This window comes from Sminthopsis crassicaudata, chromosome 2 (genome assembly GCF_048593235.1).
Source record: "Sminthopsis crassicaudata isolate SCR6 chromosome 2, ASM4859323v1, whole genome shotgun sequence".
Classification (NCBI taxonomy): domain Eukaryota; kingdom Metazoa; phylum Chordata; class Mammalia; order Dasyuromorphia; family Dasyuridae; genus Sminthopsis; species Sminthopsis crassicaudata.
Genome location: NC_133618.1, coordinates 147,607,115 through 147,624,097, shown reverse-complemented (window position 1 = coordinate 147,624,097; position 16,983 = coordinate 147,607,115).

Genomic DNA, 16,983 nt, shown 5'->3' with positions numbered 1-16,983 from the left:
GGAGCCAGAGACTGTGTGCTTTGGTGGTGGTTTCTTATAAAGTCGGTCAAGGGAACCAGGGGTCAGACGTGCTCAGCGCTTCCTGTCACTTTGGGAAATTTCTGCCTCTCTAACCCAAACTACTCTGGCCTAACTTTCTGGAGGCAGCAGAGGCTGGATCCCCTCCTTCCCCCCCCCCCCCCACCGTCAGGGGGTAGGCAGCTCACTCCTGGGCCGGTGCTATGGGCACTCCACACTGGGGGCCACGAGCACTTTGGATCAGGAATAGATCCAGTTAGTCTGCACTGGATGTTAGAGCAGGGATTCTTGGGCTCTTCGGCAAGTTTATAGAAGCTGAGTGCTCGGGCACAGAAAACCCCTTGAAGGAAGTAAAAAAGCATCGTACAAACGTCAGCTGTTCTTACCATCCTCCCTTGTGTCAGGCTAGATCTCCCGCTCTGTCCTTGTGGAAATGGGGGGAGGCAGTTTTGGAATCAAGATTGTTGAATCTGAGTCCCAGCTGCATGACTTTGAGCAAATTCCATTTCTTCTCTGATCTTGTTTCTCTCTAAAAGGAAAAGGTTGGATTGGCTCTCTAAGCCTGGACCCAGAGTAAAGAGAGACCGGTGTGAAACTGGGAGAGGTTTCTAGTACAGTGCTCTGCCATGGCCTTATTCTATTCAACTTTTTTCTTAAATCAGTGACTTGAATGAATTCAGAGATAGAATGCTTATCAAACGTGCAAGAGGCATGATAGCTAAAATGTTGGATAGTAAGGTCAAGATCCAAATATAAAATTTAAGGACTAGGTGATAATTTGTGTGAAAAGGACTTGGGAATTTAAATGAAATCAAAAATACTTGTATAATCCTGAATTGTATTACTGCAATCATAAACCCTCAACCCTGAAAGAGACCTCAGAGTTTCATCAAGCCCAAATCATATGTGAATGGGAATCCTATCTACATTTTTCTTGGCAAGATGCTTCTGATTTTGTTGTTTAGTTGGTTCAGTCATGTCCAACTTCATGATTTCATTTGGAGTTTTCTGGGCAAAGGTACTACAGTGGTTTGCTATTCAGCTCATTTTACAAATGAGGAAAATGAGGCAAACAGAGCTAAGTGACTTGTCTAAGGTCCCACAGTAACTTTGGTCGAATTTGAACACAGGAAGAGTCTTCCTGACCCCAGGCCCATTGCTCCACCCTTTACACCACCTCACTGCAAGAGCTACATAGACTCAAGCCCCCTCTTACTACTTCCAATGAACATGACCTTGGACAAGCTGCTTTACCCCTCATCTATGAAGTGAGGAGAGAAGTTGGACTGGATATCCTCAAAGGTCCCTTCTAGCTCTCAATCTTTGTCCTACTGAAGCTCCAGCAAAAACTTAAAACTACCTCCCAAGGGGTCCCATTCCACTTTCCAACAGCTCTAATCTTTAGATTTGTTTCATCTTCTTCAACCAAAATCTACCTCTCTTTAACTTCTGCCCATTGCTCCTGGTCTTGCCCTGTTGGCCCAAGTAACAGTCTCTTTGCATGACCGGCCCTTCCAAGACTTGCCAGCTGTCTTTAAACCTCTACAATGTTCTTGCAGTTTAAGAAGCCTCAGTTCCTTCAATGGATCCTCAGAAACAAATGGTTTCAGTCCCTTTGCTGTCCTTGTGGCCCTCCTCTGTTTACACTCTGGTTTATCAATGTCCTTCACCTAGTGTTGCCAGACTAAAACAAGAGTCTAGTGGGTTAAGAACTTCCACCAATCTGGGAGCTCTGTTAGTGAAACATTAAATTATTTTGGCTGTCATGTCATATTCTTAGCCAGCGGTATGCTGAAGCCAGTTTGTACTGGTTCAAGAGAGCTGATTTTTCCATTTTCAGTGTTAAAGTTGCAGTTAAAATTTTCAGCTTGATTTATTGTTTGTTGATTGTCTACACTTAAGAAAATTAGGAAGAAGATGTTAATAACGCAGATTAAACTTAAAAGTGTGTTCCGTGTATGGATTTTTTTTTTCCTGAGAGTTGGTTATTAAACATTTACATATCCCGTCTTAATTCATGGCACTTGCAGTTTACTGAAGGCAATGTCTTTTACACCCACCATTGTTAAGTCATAATTCCTTCACATCATTTGTATGAGTGTGGTTGACTTTGCATTTATCTCCTTTATATTTCATCTTACTGGACAGTTTGTTGTTCTAATGTGATCTTAGGCTTCATGATTAAAAAAAGAATGTCCACAACAAGAAAGAATTACAGACTCACTGTCTTTTCCCCGGTCAGACTTCAGCTGGAGTCACCATTTTAGGAAAGATGTTAATAACTTAGAAGAAGTTGAGCCAGATGGTGAAGGGACTCAATATCCTGCCATCATGATCAAGGCATTGGGGATTGGGGATGGCAAAGGTTTGGGGGTTTTCAGGTTTATATGGGCATGTAAGTGATGGGGTAAAGAAGAAGGCTCTGGCTCTGGAGAGCAGAATGAAGACCAAATGGATAGAAATTAGAGAATTTGGCTAAAGAGAAAAATTCTTAATAATTAGAGTTCAAAAGTTAAAGAGTTGCCTGGGAAAGTCCCTGTCACTAGAGGTCTTCAGGCAGAGGTTTGATTGGCCACTTTGGGGGGAGTAGGGAGTATGGGAATGAACTGCTGCTTAAAAGGGAGTAATATTGTGCACATTGCTCCTCTGGTTGTGAGGAAAACCACAAAGTTCCATAGAAAAGCAAGTTGCTATTATTGTTCACATATGGTTAGCATTAAATCAGTATTTCTCAACTGCTTGTCTACAAAGTAACCACCGATCTAGGGCTAATGCTTGCTTCTGTGAGATGTTCAACACCTTAGAACTTTCTTACAAGCCATTGCCCCCCCCCATTCATGGGGTTTATAGAAAAAGGTCTTAAAGATCACGTAGTGATTCTTCCACTGCCTCCTTCTTTCTGGCTCACACTTGGTGAGTTGCTGAGAATTTTGGGGGTAGAAAGTCTGGTAGAAATTTTGCTAATTGCCAGCCAGAAGTGGAGTTTTGGTTGGGAAAGGCGGCTTTAAATAACCCTAAAGACGTTTTCAATTTTGGGACTCCATCATTTGTTCAACCACCTCTGGTCCTGTTCACTTTCCAGTTGTCCCAACTCCAATCACAAAAATCCTTTGTGAATGATTAGAACCCAACTCTCCCAACCCATACCTATCACCCAAAAGCCCCGGCATGTCCATGATTTCTCATGTCTTCTCTTTTAGGAATTTCTCCAATTTAAAGTTTCTCCACTTACAAAAGGGATTCTTAACTTGGAGTCCATGAACTTAAAACAAATTTTTATAATATTCTAGATAATTGGTTCTCTTTGGTCCTCATGTATTTAAAAATATTATTCTGAGAAAGGGGTCTACAGGTTTCACCAGACTGTGAAAAGGGCCCTATGACACAAAAAAACTTAGGGATCCCTGAACTAAATGATCTCGAAGTTCCCTTCTCACTTTAACGTCCTCTACGATCATAAACTCTGAGGAGAATTAAAGAACTGATCCTCTTTTGAGAAACATCTTTTTTTTCCAACACACACACACACACACACACACACACACACACACACACTCCACCACATTTACATAGTAGCTTTTCTCAGAAGGGAAGGACATTGCTTCATTGTTCTGCTCTTTCAGCATTTTCCTGGAAAGGCTGAATTACTGTTATCCCAGCGAGGCGAGGCTCAGATGAGAGACAGAAGGCGCGGGTGCTCTACTCTCTGAATGGCTCAACTTGATTGTTTCCTTTCCCAGAATGGTAAGAGGCAACCATTGATCTCCACTCCTTACAATGTCTCAGACCCTCAATTGAAATGTTACCATTGGGAGAGGACGTTCTTCCTCAGTCTCCTGAATTCCCTTGTTTTCAGCAAAATAAATGTCAAAAGCCTCAGACTTAGGGGTTATTTCTATGTTTAGGTTTCTGTCAGTCTGCCCAATAAGAAGTATTTATTAAATACTTAACTATATGTCAGGCCAAAGTACTTTAGAGTCAAAGGAAAAAATATAATCCCTACTCATTCTCATGGGACTTGACCCTTGCCTTTGACAATCCAACCTTGAAGGAGTTTACAGTCTGGATGGGTAAGCATGCTTAAAATCCCATTAGATATAACCTGTACCACCTCATAGGAATACAGACGTGGAAAAGTTAGTAATGTCCAGGCAACTAGAAAGGTCCCAAGTGTTAGTCCTTGTGTGTCTTCTGGTAACCTCCGTCTTTTAGGACAGCTAGGCAGAAGATAAATGCATATACCTAAATATTAGTCAGACCCTCAGTCAAAAGCAGATGACCATGATTAGAATGAAAGAAACTGATAGAGGGCAAGCCCTGGACTCATCTTCCTGAGTGCAATGCCAGCCTCAGGCGCTCGCTTTGGGATCTTGGGCAAGTCACTTCGCCCTGCCTGCCTCAGTTTCCTTATCTATAAAATGAGCTGGAGAAGGGAATAAACCACGTTAGTATTTTTGCCAAGAAAACCCCAAATGGGGTCATAAAGAGTTAGACATGACCATAAGTGACAGAACTACCACCACCTCCATTTGTACAGTCTCTACATGTAAAGCTCTGGCTTCACAAATGCAATTCAATTTCACATGTTTTTTATTAAACACCTACTGTTTGCCAAACACTGTACTGACACGAGATGCAGAAAAACCCAATCAGTTTCTGCCCTCACAAATTGTCATTTTTCAGAGATTTAATGCAAATAAATGCAAATGAAGGCAAAGTAATTTTGAGAAGAACAGGGCTTTGTATAGAAGGTAGTAGTTAAAACGAGATTTGATAGGAACTGGGAATTGCAAAATGCAAAGATGAAGAAGCACATTTCAGTCAGTGGTGTCCAGCAGACACAAAGGCATCAAAGTGAAAGGTGGAATGTCATGTATGGGGAACAGCAAAGAAGCCAGTTTGACTAGAATGTAAAACACATGAAGGTGTGCAATGCAAAATCAGTCTGAAGGTTGGAGTGAGATTATGAAGAATTTTCATTTTAGCCCAGAGTTAATTGAAACTTCTCAAGGAAGGGAGTGACCTGATCAAACTTTTAGGGAAATCGATTTGGTGAATTTTAAAGGATAGATTTGAGAGAACAGGCTGGTTGTGGGGAAACTAATTATTGCAATAGTCCAAACAAGAAGTGATGGGGTTTGAACTAAGAGTGTGTGAATAGAGAGAAGCAGATAGGATGCTATAGAAATGTTAGTTATCATCATCATCATCATCATCATCATTATTGTCATCGATCCTTTATTTCATTAAAAAGAGATAAAGCGTTCAGAACATTGCAGGTAATGGTTGCACCTTACTCAGATTGCATCAGGAGTATGGTTTGTCACTTATTTCTGAATATCACATTTAGAAAGCAAGAGTATAGCCAGAAGAAGGCCACAGGGCAGTGAGAAAAATCACTCAAGGTTTAATTGAGTGTACTGGGGATATCTAGCCTGGAGAAAAGGAGACTTGGTAGTATGGGAGTGGAAGGAAAAGGAAAGAAGTCTGGGAGAGATACATCCTATTTATCTGGGGTTGACATGAGGACAAATGATTAAATTTGTTCCACCTGTGCCCAAAGGGCAGCACGAGGGAAATGGATGAAAGTGATAGAGAGAAAAATTAAGGCTTTATTTAAGAAGATCCTATAACATTCAGAGCTATTGGAACGTAGAATTGGCTACCTTGGAAGATACTAAGTTTCCTCTCATCGGAGTATTCAAGAAAAAAGCTGTATGAGTATCCACTATGAATATTGTAGAAAGAAATGAACATATCATTTTATTTCTCTGGGGTTCAGAGATTCTGGATTCAGTTTTCTCATATGTAGGATCTATAAGACCATGTCTAAGATTCCTTCCTTTCCCAACTTTCTAGGATTCTATGATTCTAAACTCACCACAGTCTATGAATCCATGAAAATGATTTCCTCTGACCTTTGCATGCTGAGCTTGCCAGAGTTCTATCTCTTCCCTTTCCTTATATTTGCTTCTCTTGCATTCAGGTAGCAGCACTTAGTTCCAGCTCAAAATTCCAGGTGAGAGGTGGGGATGGAGAGGAGGGGAGGAGTGGGAGGCAGGAGGTAAGCTGCCTGTTACCATAGAACTACAGAACTTCAGTGTCCAACGAGATATTCAAGGCTCTTGTATGGGAGAGCATTCCCTCTCTGTGCTATACCCAGCACAGAGAGGGAAATGATCATCCAGATTTTGTTAAATGAATTTTTGTGAAAGGAAATTCCATGCTACCTCCTGAGGCAGCCCATTTCACTTCTGGACAGTAATGATGGTTAGGAAGTTTTCCCCTTCTTTCCTTTTTGAAGCATTCATCTTTACATAAAAGTCTCAGTTTCTCCTAATCTCAGGGCGTTATCATACATTTCCTAGAGGGTCAAATCTGTTACTTTAAAATTTGTAGATGCTCTGAATGGAGAGAAAGGTGTCCATATTCTCCTTTGGAGTATTCCATTACCTTGTTTCACCTCCTACACTCAGCAGTGTTTAAAGTTGCCTAGACTCCCAAATCCTACTCATTTTGAATTATATGGGTTTTGTCGGGTTATATGGCCGGTCATGTTTTACAATTAGGCCAGGAAAACTGCCTGGATACCAGGCTAATGAGAAAGGATTCTGGACCAGTTGATTATTGCTATTCCTATTTCCCTCATCCTCCTATTTACACACATAAGATTTCACCCTGAAATACTGTTTTAAAAAAGTCAAACAACACACAGAAAGTATCTACAAATGGCCATTGGAATGCTTATACAATACAGAGATATTATACTAACTACTGTACACTAAGTTAGTGGGAGAGCCATTCCTGAAAATCACTATTCAACTTGTGATTATAACTGGAGGCCTTAAGTCTAAAGAAGAATAAGGGATAGAGACCTAATGTGTTTCCCAGGAAGGGATATTTACGTAGAGCACACAGTAATGGATGATCAGCCTAATTGGAATTTTTAGAATATTAGAAGGGACAAGAAAGAGTTGGGATAAAGAAAAGAAGGTCTCAAAGACTTTTGAAAGACTGTATGATGATGATGCAATGGGAAGACTTCTGAATTTACAGTAGGTGGATCTCAATATTTCTGACCCTTAGTTCACTCATACAATAAGGAAGTTGGACCAGATGACAATATAACGTCCCTTCCAGCTCATTTATCTGTGGTTCCATGACTCTGAATTCCAATCTCAGTCCTATCACAACCCGTATGATGTAGGAAAGTCACTTAATTTCTTTGGATCTCTGTTTTCTCACTTGCAAAGTGAGGAAGTTGTACTAGATGACACGCAAAGTCTCTTCTAACTTTAAGTCTATGTTCCTATTCTTCCTTTTTGGAAAATTTGCCTAGGGTTTCTCCTGCACCTTTTCCAAAAACAAATTAGAGAGAGTCAGCATAGCTGTTCAGCTTCTTATCTGCCTGTATAATCTTGGATGAGGTCTTTAAAATTTCTGGCTTTCATTCTCTAATTGGTAAATGGTATGAACAATTTTCAGATGATAAAATTAAAACCACTTCTAATCATGTGAAAGGGTGCTCTAAAGCACTACTGATCAGAGAAATGCAAATTAAGACAACTCTGAGATACCACTGCACACCTGTCAGATTGGCTAAGATGACGGGAACAAATAATGATGAATGTTGGAGAGGATGTGGGAGAGCTGGGACACTGATGCATTGTTGGTGGAGTTGTGAAAGAATCCGACCATTCTGGAGAGCAATCTGGAACTATGCCCAAAAAGTTATCAAACTGTGCATACCCTTTGATCCAGCAGTGCTACTACTGGGCTTATATCCCAAAGAAATACTAAAGAGGGGAAAGGGACCTGTATGTGCCAAAATGTTTGTGGCAGCTCTTTTTATAGTGGCTAGAAACTGGAAAATGGATGGATGCCCATCAATTGGAGAATGGTTGGGTAAATTATGGTATATGAATGTTATGGAATCCTTCTTGTTTCCAAGAACCTGCAGAAGGATCTGGCCACCACAACCGGTACCAATAAGAAGATGAGAGGGGGAGAAATATTCACCATTTGCAACTTCTTGTTTGTGTGTTGTTTTTAGTTTCAGGCTGACAGAGCAGACCAGAGGGCCAGGAGCCTGTGCTTTATAGTTTTCCTGGTTTCAGCATGGTCAAGGAAGGATAATTGGTGCCCTCTAGTGGTATTTTTTGAGAAATGGGTCCGTGTGTTGAAAAGGCCCTCTTGGAATCAATCAGAAAAGGTGTAACAGTGTCTCGGCAGAGATTGATGAATATTTTCTAAGAACTCTAAGCAGAGGTTGGCAGGGAAGAATTATTTTTATTTTATTTTATTTTTTATTAATATTTTTTATTTTATAATTATAAATTTTTGACAGTATATATACATGAGTAATTTCTTTTTTATAACATTATCCCTTGTATTCATTTTTCCAAATTATCCCCTCCTTCCCTCTACTCCCTCCACTAGATGACAGGCAATCCCATACATTTTACATGTGTTACAATATAACCCAGATACAATATATGTGTGTTAATCCAATTTTCTTGTTGCACATTAAGTATTAGATTCCGAAGGTATAAGTAACCTGGGTAGATAGACAGTAGTGCTAACAATTTACATTCACTTCCCAGTGTTCCTTCTCTGGGTGTAGTTATTTCTGTCCATCATTGATCAACTGGAAGTGAGTTGGATCTTCTTTATGTTGAAGATATCCACTTCCATCAGAATACCTCTTCATACAGCATTGAAGTGTACAGCGATCTTCTGGTTCTGCTCATTTCACTCAGCATCAGTTCATATAAGTCTCTCCAGGCCTCTCTGTATTCCTCCTGCTGGTCATTTCTTACAGAGCAATAGTATTCCATAACCTTCATATACCACAATTTACCCAACCATTCTCCAATTGATGGACATCCATTCAACTTCCAGCTTCTAGCCACTACAAAAAGAGCTGCCACAAACATTTTGGCACATACAGGTCCCTTTCCCCTCCTCAGTATTTCCTTGGGATATAAGCCCAGTAGTAGCACTGCTGGGTCAAAGGGTATGCACAGTTTGATAACATTTTGGGCATAGTTCCAAATTGCTCTCCAGAATGGTTGGATTCTTTCACAACTCCACCAACAATGCATCAGTGTCCCAGTTTTTCCACATCCCCTCCAACATTCATCATTATTTGTTCCTGTCATCTTAGCCAATCTGACAGGTGTGTAGTGATATCTCAGAGTTGTCTTAATTTGCATTTCTCTGATCAGTAGTGATTTGGAACACTCTTTCATATGAGTGGAAATAGTTTTAATTTCATCATCTGAAAATTGTCTGTTCATATCCTTTGACCATTGATCAATTGGAGAATGGTTTAATTTCTTATAAATTAGACTCAGTTCTCTGTATATTTTGGAAATGAGACCTTTATCAGAACCTTTAACTGTAAAAATATTTTCCCAATTTGTTAGGCAGGGAAGAATTATTACCAGAAGCAAGAATTCTCCATTTTAAAAAATAAAGCCCTAGCTGGAGTTGTGTTTTAGATTTCCATCACTGATACTGGGGATTACCAGTACCTGAAATACTGAGGGCATCAACTGCTCTTATCTCCTTCTGATGAAAGATGCCATTTTTAGGTACAAACAGGACTTCATTAAGTGACTAATGGTATGAAGTTGTTACATGACACAGATTCACTGGATGGAAGAAGGGGAAAGACCCGCGAGATCACCTGGTCAGAGATGACACCTGAAGTTCACAACAATAGTCTTCCTCCTCTCTGATTACATGAACTCTAACATCATTCCCACTCTCAATCCTGTAATCCTTCTTATAGAAGTCCTATGAAGTGGGCAGTATCAATTTTATCATTCCCATTTTAAATGTGAGGAAACTAAAATGGAGAAAATAAATGCTTTGCCCAAGATTTGTATGTGGTGGTACCAGAATTTGAATTCAGACATATTGAATTCTATTCCAGTGTTTTGGGAATTTTTTTTCAGGTTGAATATTGAAATCAAGGAATAGGGATTTAGATTCCATCCATCCCATTCCAAGTTCCATTCTTTATAGGTCCCAGATCTTTAAGAGTTCTTGCGAGCCTAGATGAGGAAGAATAGGAGATTTCTCCTAAGTGGAGAAAGGAAAGCCCTTTTAAAAAGTAGAATTCGTGTTTTTTGTGTTCTTTTGGCATAATAAATTGGGATGGATGAAATACTTTCCTATTGGTTCCCTGAGCTATCTGTAGATAGCCACATAATATTGTAGCTATTGTCAGGATGTTTTTAAAAGTGCTGGGTGGGGGCTGCTAGGTGGCACAGTGGATAGAGCACCAGCCCTGAAGTCAAGAGGACCTGAGTTCAAATGTGGTCTTACAACTCTGAGATACCACTATACACCTGTCAGATTGGCTAAGATGACAGGAACAAATAATGATGAATGTTGGAGGGGCTATGGGAAAACTGGGACACTGATACATTGTTGTTGGAGTTGTGAAAGAATCCAACCATTCTGGAGAGCAATCTGGAATTATGCCCAAAAAGTTATCAAAATGTGCATACCCTTTGACCCAGCAGTGCTATTACTGGGCTTATATCCTAAAGAAATACTGAAGAAGGGAAAGGGACCTGTATGTGCCAAAATGTGTGTGGCAGCTCTTTTTGTAGTGGCTAGAAGCTGGAAGTTGAATGGATGTCCATCAATTGGAGAATGGTTGGGTAAATTGTGGTATATGAAGGTTATGGAATACTATTGCTCTGTAAGAAATGACCAGCAGGAGGAATACAGAGAGGCCTGGAGAGACTTATATGAACTGATGCTGAGTGAAATGAGCAGAACCAGAAGATCGCTGTACACTTCAATGCTGTATGAAGAGGTATTCTGATGGAAGTGGATATCTTCAACAAAGAGAAAATCTAATCCAGTTCTAGTTGATCAATGATGGACAGAATCAGCTACACCCAGAGAAGGAACACTGGGAAATGAGTGTAAACTGTGAGCACTTTTTGTTTTTCTTCCCAGGTTATTTTTACCTTCTGAATCCAATTCTTCCTGTGCAGCAACAACAACAACAACAAACTTCGGTTCTGCACACATATATTGTATCTAGGATATACTATAACATATTTAATATGTATGGGAATGCCTGCCATCTAGGGGAGGGGGAGGATGGAAGGAGGGAGAAATTTGTAACAGAAGGGAGTACAAGGGATAATGTTGTTAAAAATTACCTATGCATATGTACTGTCAAAAATGTTATAATTATAAAATTAATTTTAAAAAAGAGAGACATATAAAAAAATGTGGTCTTAGACACTTAACACTTCCTAGCTGTGTGACCCTAGCTGGGCAAGTCACTTGACTTTAATTGCCTTAGCAACAACAAAAAAAGTATTGGGAAACCTCTACTTAAAGATTTTTCCCCTATTAGATCCATCCATCAATTCACCCATGATAAGGGATTCTAAGATATACACTCTGCTTTACATATATAACATCTCATTTGAGCCTCATCTTCTGGATGTTAGGAATCTACATTTTACAGAAAATGAAATAGGCACATAGAAATTAGGTCACACAGCTTGTAACTGTCAGGTAAAAGATTCAAATTCAGGCTTTTAGATTCCAAGGCTAGCTCTTCACTAAGCCAGCCTTGTCTGATTTATTAAATCCCCATTAGAGACCCATAACTTTGCCTTTTACAGGATTCTCTTTTATAGTACTAGTTGCATGGCAAAGAATTGGAAAGTGGGTAGATGCCCATCAATTGGGTAATGGCTAAATAAGTTATGATATATAAAAATAATGGAAATTACTGTTTTATTAAAAAATGATGAACAAGCTGATTTTAGAAAGACCTGGAAAGATTTATATAAACTGATGCTTAGGGAAACAAGTAGAACCAAGAATATAGTGTACACAAATTGCAAGATTGTGCAATATAATCAACTATGAAAGACTTGGTTCTTTTCAGTAGTTTAGTGATCTAAGGCAATCTCAATAAACCTTAGACAGAAAACACCATCTAGAGAGAGAAAAATGGAGAATGAATGTAAATCAACATGTTATTTTTACTTTTTTTTTCTTTTTCTTCTGTTTTTCCTTTTTGTTCTGATTTTTTTCTTCCAATACAGTTCAGAAAGAAATGTGTATTTTTTAAAATTAAAGTACATATATAACCAGAAAAATGAAGACAACTATAAAAAAAGTACAAAAAATACTATTCCTTTCCCTTCCCTCTTAGAAATAAGACATTAAATATTTCACATTTTATTTCACCTTAGCAAATAAATTTCTCAATATCTTTCTCTAACAAGAGAGATGGTACTAAGAAGGCACTGAAGTCTAGGCTGAGAAAAAAAGAGGATTAAAAGTGGGAAGAAAGGGTAAAGAATGGAAATGTTACAGACAAACTTCAAACTTAAACACTGCCATCAGGGGATGCTGTGAACCGCTTGCCTGATCCTGTTCAACAGTAAAACCAAGAAATATGTCAATCATACACTTCTTTTTTTTACTTTTTAAAATACATGAAAAGATAGGTTTTTTTTTGTTTTTTTATTATTTTATTTTTTTATTCATTTTTCCAAATTATCCCCTCCCTCCCTCCACTCCCTCCCCCCGATGGCAGGTAATCCCATACATTTTACATGTGTTACAATATAACCTAGATACAATATATGTGTGTAAATACCTTTTTCTTGTTGCACATTAATTATTAGCTTCCGAAGGTATAAGTAACCTGGGCAGACAGATATTAGTGCTAACAATTTTCATTCCCCTCCCAGTGTTCCTTCTCTGGGTGTAGCTACCTCTGTCCATCATTGATCAACTGGAAGTGAGTTGGCTCTTCTTTATGTTGAAGATTTCCACTTCCATCAGAATACATCCTCATACAGTATTGTTGTTGAAGTGTACAGCGATTTTCTGGTTCTGCTCATTTCACTCAGCAACAGTTGATTTAAGTCTCTCCAAGCCTCTCTGTATTCCTCCTGCTGGTCATTTCTTACAGAGCAATAATATTCCATAACCTTCATATACCACAATTTACCCAACCATTCTCCAATTGATGGACATCTATTCAACTTCCAGTTTCTAGCTACAACAAAAAGAGCTGCCACAAACATTTTGGCACATACAGGTCCCTTTCCACTCTTTAGTATTTGAAAAGATAGTTTTTAACATATACCTGTGCAAAATTTTGTATCTCAAATTTTTCTTTCTTTCTTTCCCCCTTCCTTCTTCCCAAGACAGTAAGCAATTCAATATAGATTAAACATGTGCAGTTCTTCTAAATGTATTTCCATATTCATCATGTTGTGCAAAAAAAAAAAACAACCCACAACAGATCAAAAAAATGAGAAAGGAAAAAAAAACAAAGCAAACAAACAACAGCAACAATAAAGGTGAAAATACTGTGTTTTGATCCACATTCAATCTCCATAGTTCTCTCTAAGGATACAAATGGTTCTTTTCATGACAAGTCTATTGTAACTGCTTCAGATTACCTTATTGTTGCAAAGAGCCAAGTCCATCACAGTTGATCATCACATAATCTTATTGTTACTGTGTACAATGTTCTCTTAGTTCTGCTCACTTCATTCAGCATCAGTGATTGTAAGTCATTCCAGGTTTTTCTGAAATCAGCCTGATGATCATTTCTTATAGAATAATAATATTCCATTTCGTTCATCTACCATAATTTTTCAGCCATTCCCCAACTTATGGGCATCCACTTAGTTTCCATTTTCTTGCCACTACAAAAAGGGCTGCTACAAAATTTTTGAATATGTGGGTCCTTTTCCCTTTTTTATAATCTCTTTGGGATACAGAACCAGTAGAGACTGCTGGGTCAAAGAATATGTACAGTTTTATAGTTCTTTGGACATAATTCTAAATTACTCTCTAGAATAGTTGGATCATTTCACAACTCCATCAATAATGTATCAGTATCCCAGTTTTCCCACATTTCCTCCCAACATTTTTTTCCTGTAATTTTAGCCAATCTGAGAGGTGTGAAGTGGCATCTCAGAGTTGTCTTTATTTGCATTTCTCTTATCAATAATAATGTAGAGCATTTTTTATACAGCCATACATTTATTCCAGTAATTATTCACTTCACAAAATGTCAAAAAGTGATTTGACAGTAATGACAAATTCTCTATGGAACAGAATTAACAAACTTTTTCCTATGTGTTCCAATTTTGTACAATAACTATTTTGCCTTCCCTTCTTTTTATTTGTATTTAATTATCTACCCCTCAAGATGACTTGTTTCCTATCTCTATGTCAGGCAAACTCACTCATAGGACCATAAAGTTAGTATTTAAAGAAACCTTAAAAGCTAATTTATTTTACAAAGGAAGAAAATGAGGTTGAGAGATTAAGTGACTTCTCTAAGGTCATACAGCTAGTTGAGTATGACTCCTTTGTTCCCTCCCACCAGGTTCCTTCTCCTGTAAATGGTGGTCAACAGCTTAAGACCAGATGGGAAGAAGAAGGAGTTACAGATTGAAGAGGAGATCGTATTTTTCTATCTCAAAATTTTTTCAAAGTCATCCTATTCCTGATTTTTAGGTGAAGGTCCCTGAGTTAGTGAAGGCTGCTAGCTTCCTGTCTTGCAAGCAGGGTGAAGGTTATATTGTTCCTAGCATAATATGGGTAGTTCCCTTTTGCTTAAAATAGAACTTATTTCATACCCACTTTATTTTTTTAATTAAATAAAATGTTTTCAATTAGCAAGCAATTATTTTCTCTCACCTCTCTCCACTGAAAAATTAAAAATAAAACAAAATCCTCATAATAATCTGCATAGTCAACTGAAACAAACTTCCATATTAGTCATGTCCAAAAATGTATACCTAATTCTTCATCTTGAGATCATCAACTCTTTGTCAGAAAGTTAATAGCAGGCTTTATTATTGATCCTCTAGAAATATGTTTGTTCATTTCATTAATTTGAGTTCTTGAGTTTCTCAAAGTTATTTATATATTATTATAGTATGAATTGTTTTTTCTGGTTCTGCTCATTTCACTGCATGAGTTCATTTAAACTTTTCCCAGGTTTCTCTGAAATCATCTCTTTTGTTATTTCTTATGGTACAAAAGTATATCTAGAACTTGAGTATCCATCCTTAGACTGCTAGATCAGGGATCTTTCCATTTTGCTCTTTCCATCACACAATGCTTCCTCTTCATCTTATAGTTCATCTGCAGCTTCCATGATGTCTCTAAGAAATCCCCAGTTGAACAATTCCATATCCAAGCATTAGAATTTATGAATGAAGATATTGTTGGATAGGAGGAAAGAAGAACAGAATTTCATCTTTTCCTCAAGGAAAGCAAAGATCAAAGGATACCCAAGTCATGCGATTTAGTGGAAAGCATTCTAGACATAAGAGTCCCAACTCTGTTACTTATTAGCTATGTGGACTAACCTCTCTGCACCTCACTTTACTCATCTATAAAATAGGGGTAATAATGTCTGTAATATATACTTTCCAGGAGTGCTGTATGAAAAGCACTCTGCCAGCGGTTAATAAAACTTGATAAAAATGTGATCTCATAGACTGGGATGGCTGTCTCTCTTGCAAAAAGGCAGCTCATTCCTTCCTCCCACTAGGGCTTTTTACAGAAATGGAGAGTTAATCCTAATCTCTAGTCCCTCCTTCTCACCTCCAGTATCAAAAGTAAGAGAATTAGCTGGGCATCAGTAAGTGTCTAATTACAATTTCTGCTTTCATAATAAGAAAAGAGTTTCTAATTGCTTTTTTTTAATATTTAATTTTTAAAATTAATATTAAACTTATGCCACATATAAAGTGGAACACCAAGAGAGAATTTGATATAAAACTTTCTAACAGGTAAATACAAATTCCTGTTAGTATTGATTTAGAAATATTTAGAAAAAGCATAGCATTTTCACAATGGTACAGAGATCAAAGAACTGGCTAGAAAAAGGAGGTATACAGATATAGATACACACATATATTTCTGCTATCATACTACAAATGACCAAATAAAAGAGTAAGATTTGGTTCCTTTTGGGTCTACATTTATGATTGTTATGAGTTAGGAAATAAGGACTCAAGTCCTGGCTCTGTCATTGGAAGACCTTGTACAATTGATTTCTTTGGGTGTCTGTTTCTTCAGCTGTAAAAAGTGGGATGAGACTATGGGACCTTGGAGTTCTCTGTTATTCTATGTATACTGCCCACCATCTCAGTCTAAAAGAGGGACAAGAAACTCTGACATATTGTTACTGTGCCTTCCCTGCTAGGAATGTGCTAATATGTCCCCATCGGGGTATATTTATAGAGTCAGTCTGGGTAGCAGCAGGGGCTCTGATGGTGGCTCCTGTTGGACTTTGCTAATTAAAGGGGAGATAAATGATCCTGCTAAAAATAAACATCCATCTTCCTCAAAGTAGCCAGCCAGCTTCCAGACAACAGCAGCCCACACACTTCGTCACAGGCAGAAGGGCAAATGAATCTATCCCCTCCTCACTGTACTATTCCTTCCTTCCCCCCCAGCTTCCTGCAACTTCAGCCTATGCAGGGCTAGCCCCCTGCCCACTGCAACACCCGAAATTTCCAGTCATGTTTAAGCCTTCAACACATACCTGATAAGTGATTATACAACTTGAACCTGGAAATCCCTAGTGAAGAGGAAACGATTATCTCCCAAGATGGTCCATTCCACTTTAGGATAGTATGAATGCTTAGAAAGCTTTCCTTTATATTGAGCTTAAACATGTCCTGCAACTTTTACCCTTTCCTTTTAATTCTACTTTCTTATGCCAAAAGAACAAGTCTACTCTTTCCCACCTCCAGTTCTCGACATTTTGGAACAGCTATATCATGTTTCATAAAAATAATCTTAAACATCCAGTTAATCAATACCCTTTTAAATCATAGTGTCCAGGAGTTAATACAATATTCCACAGCCTGAGTAGAGCAGAAGATGACAGGACTATTACCATCTATATTCTGGACATTATTCCTCTAA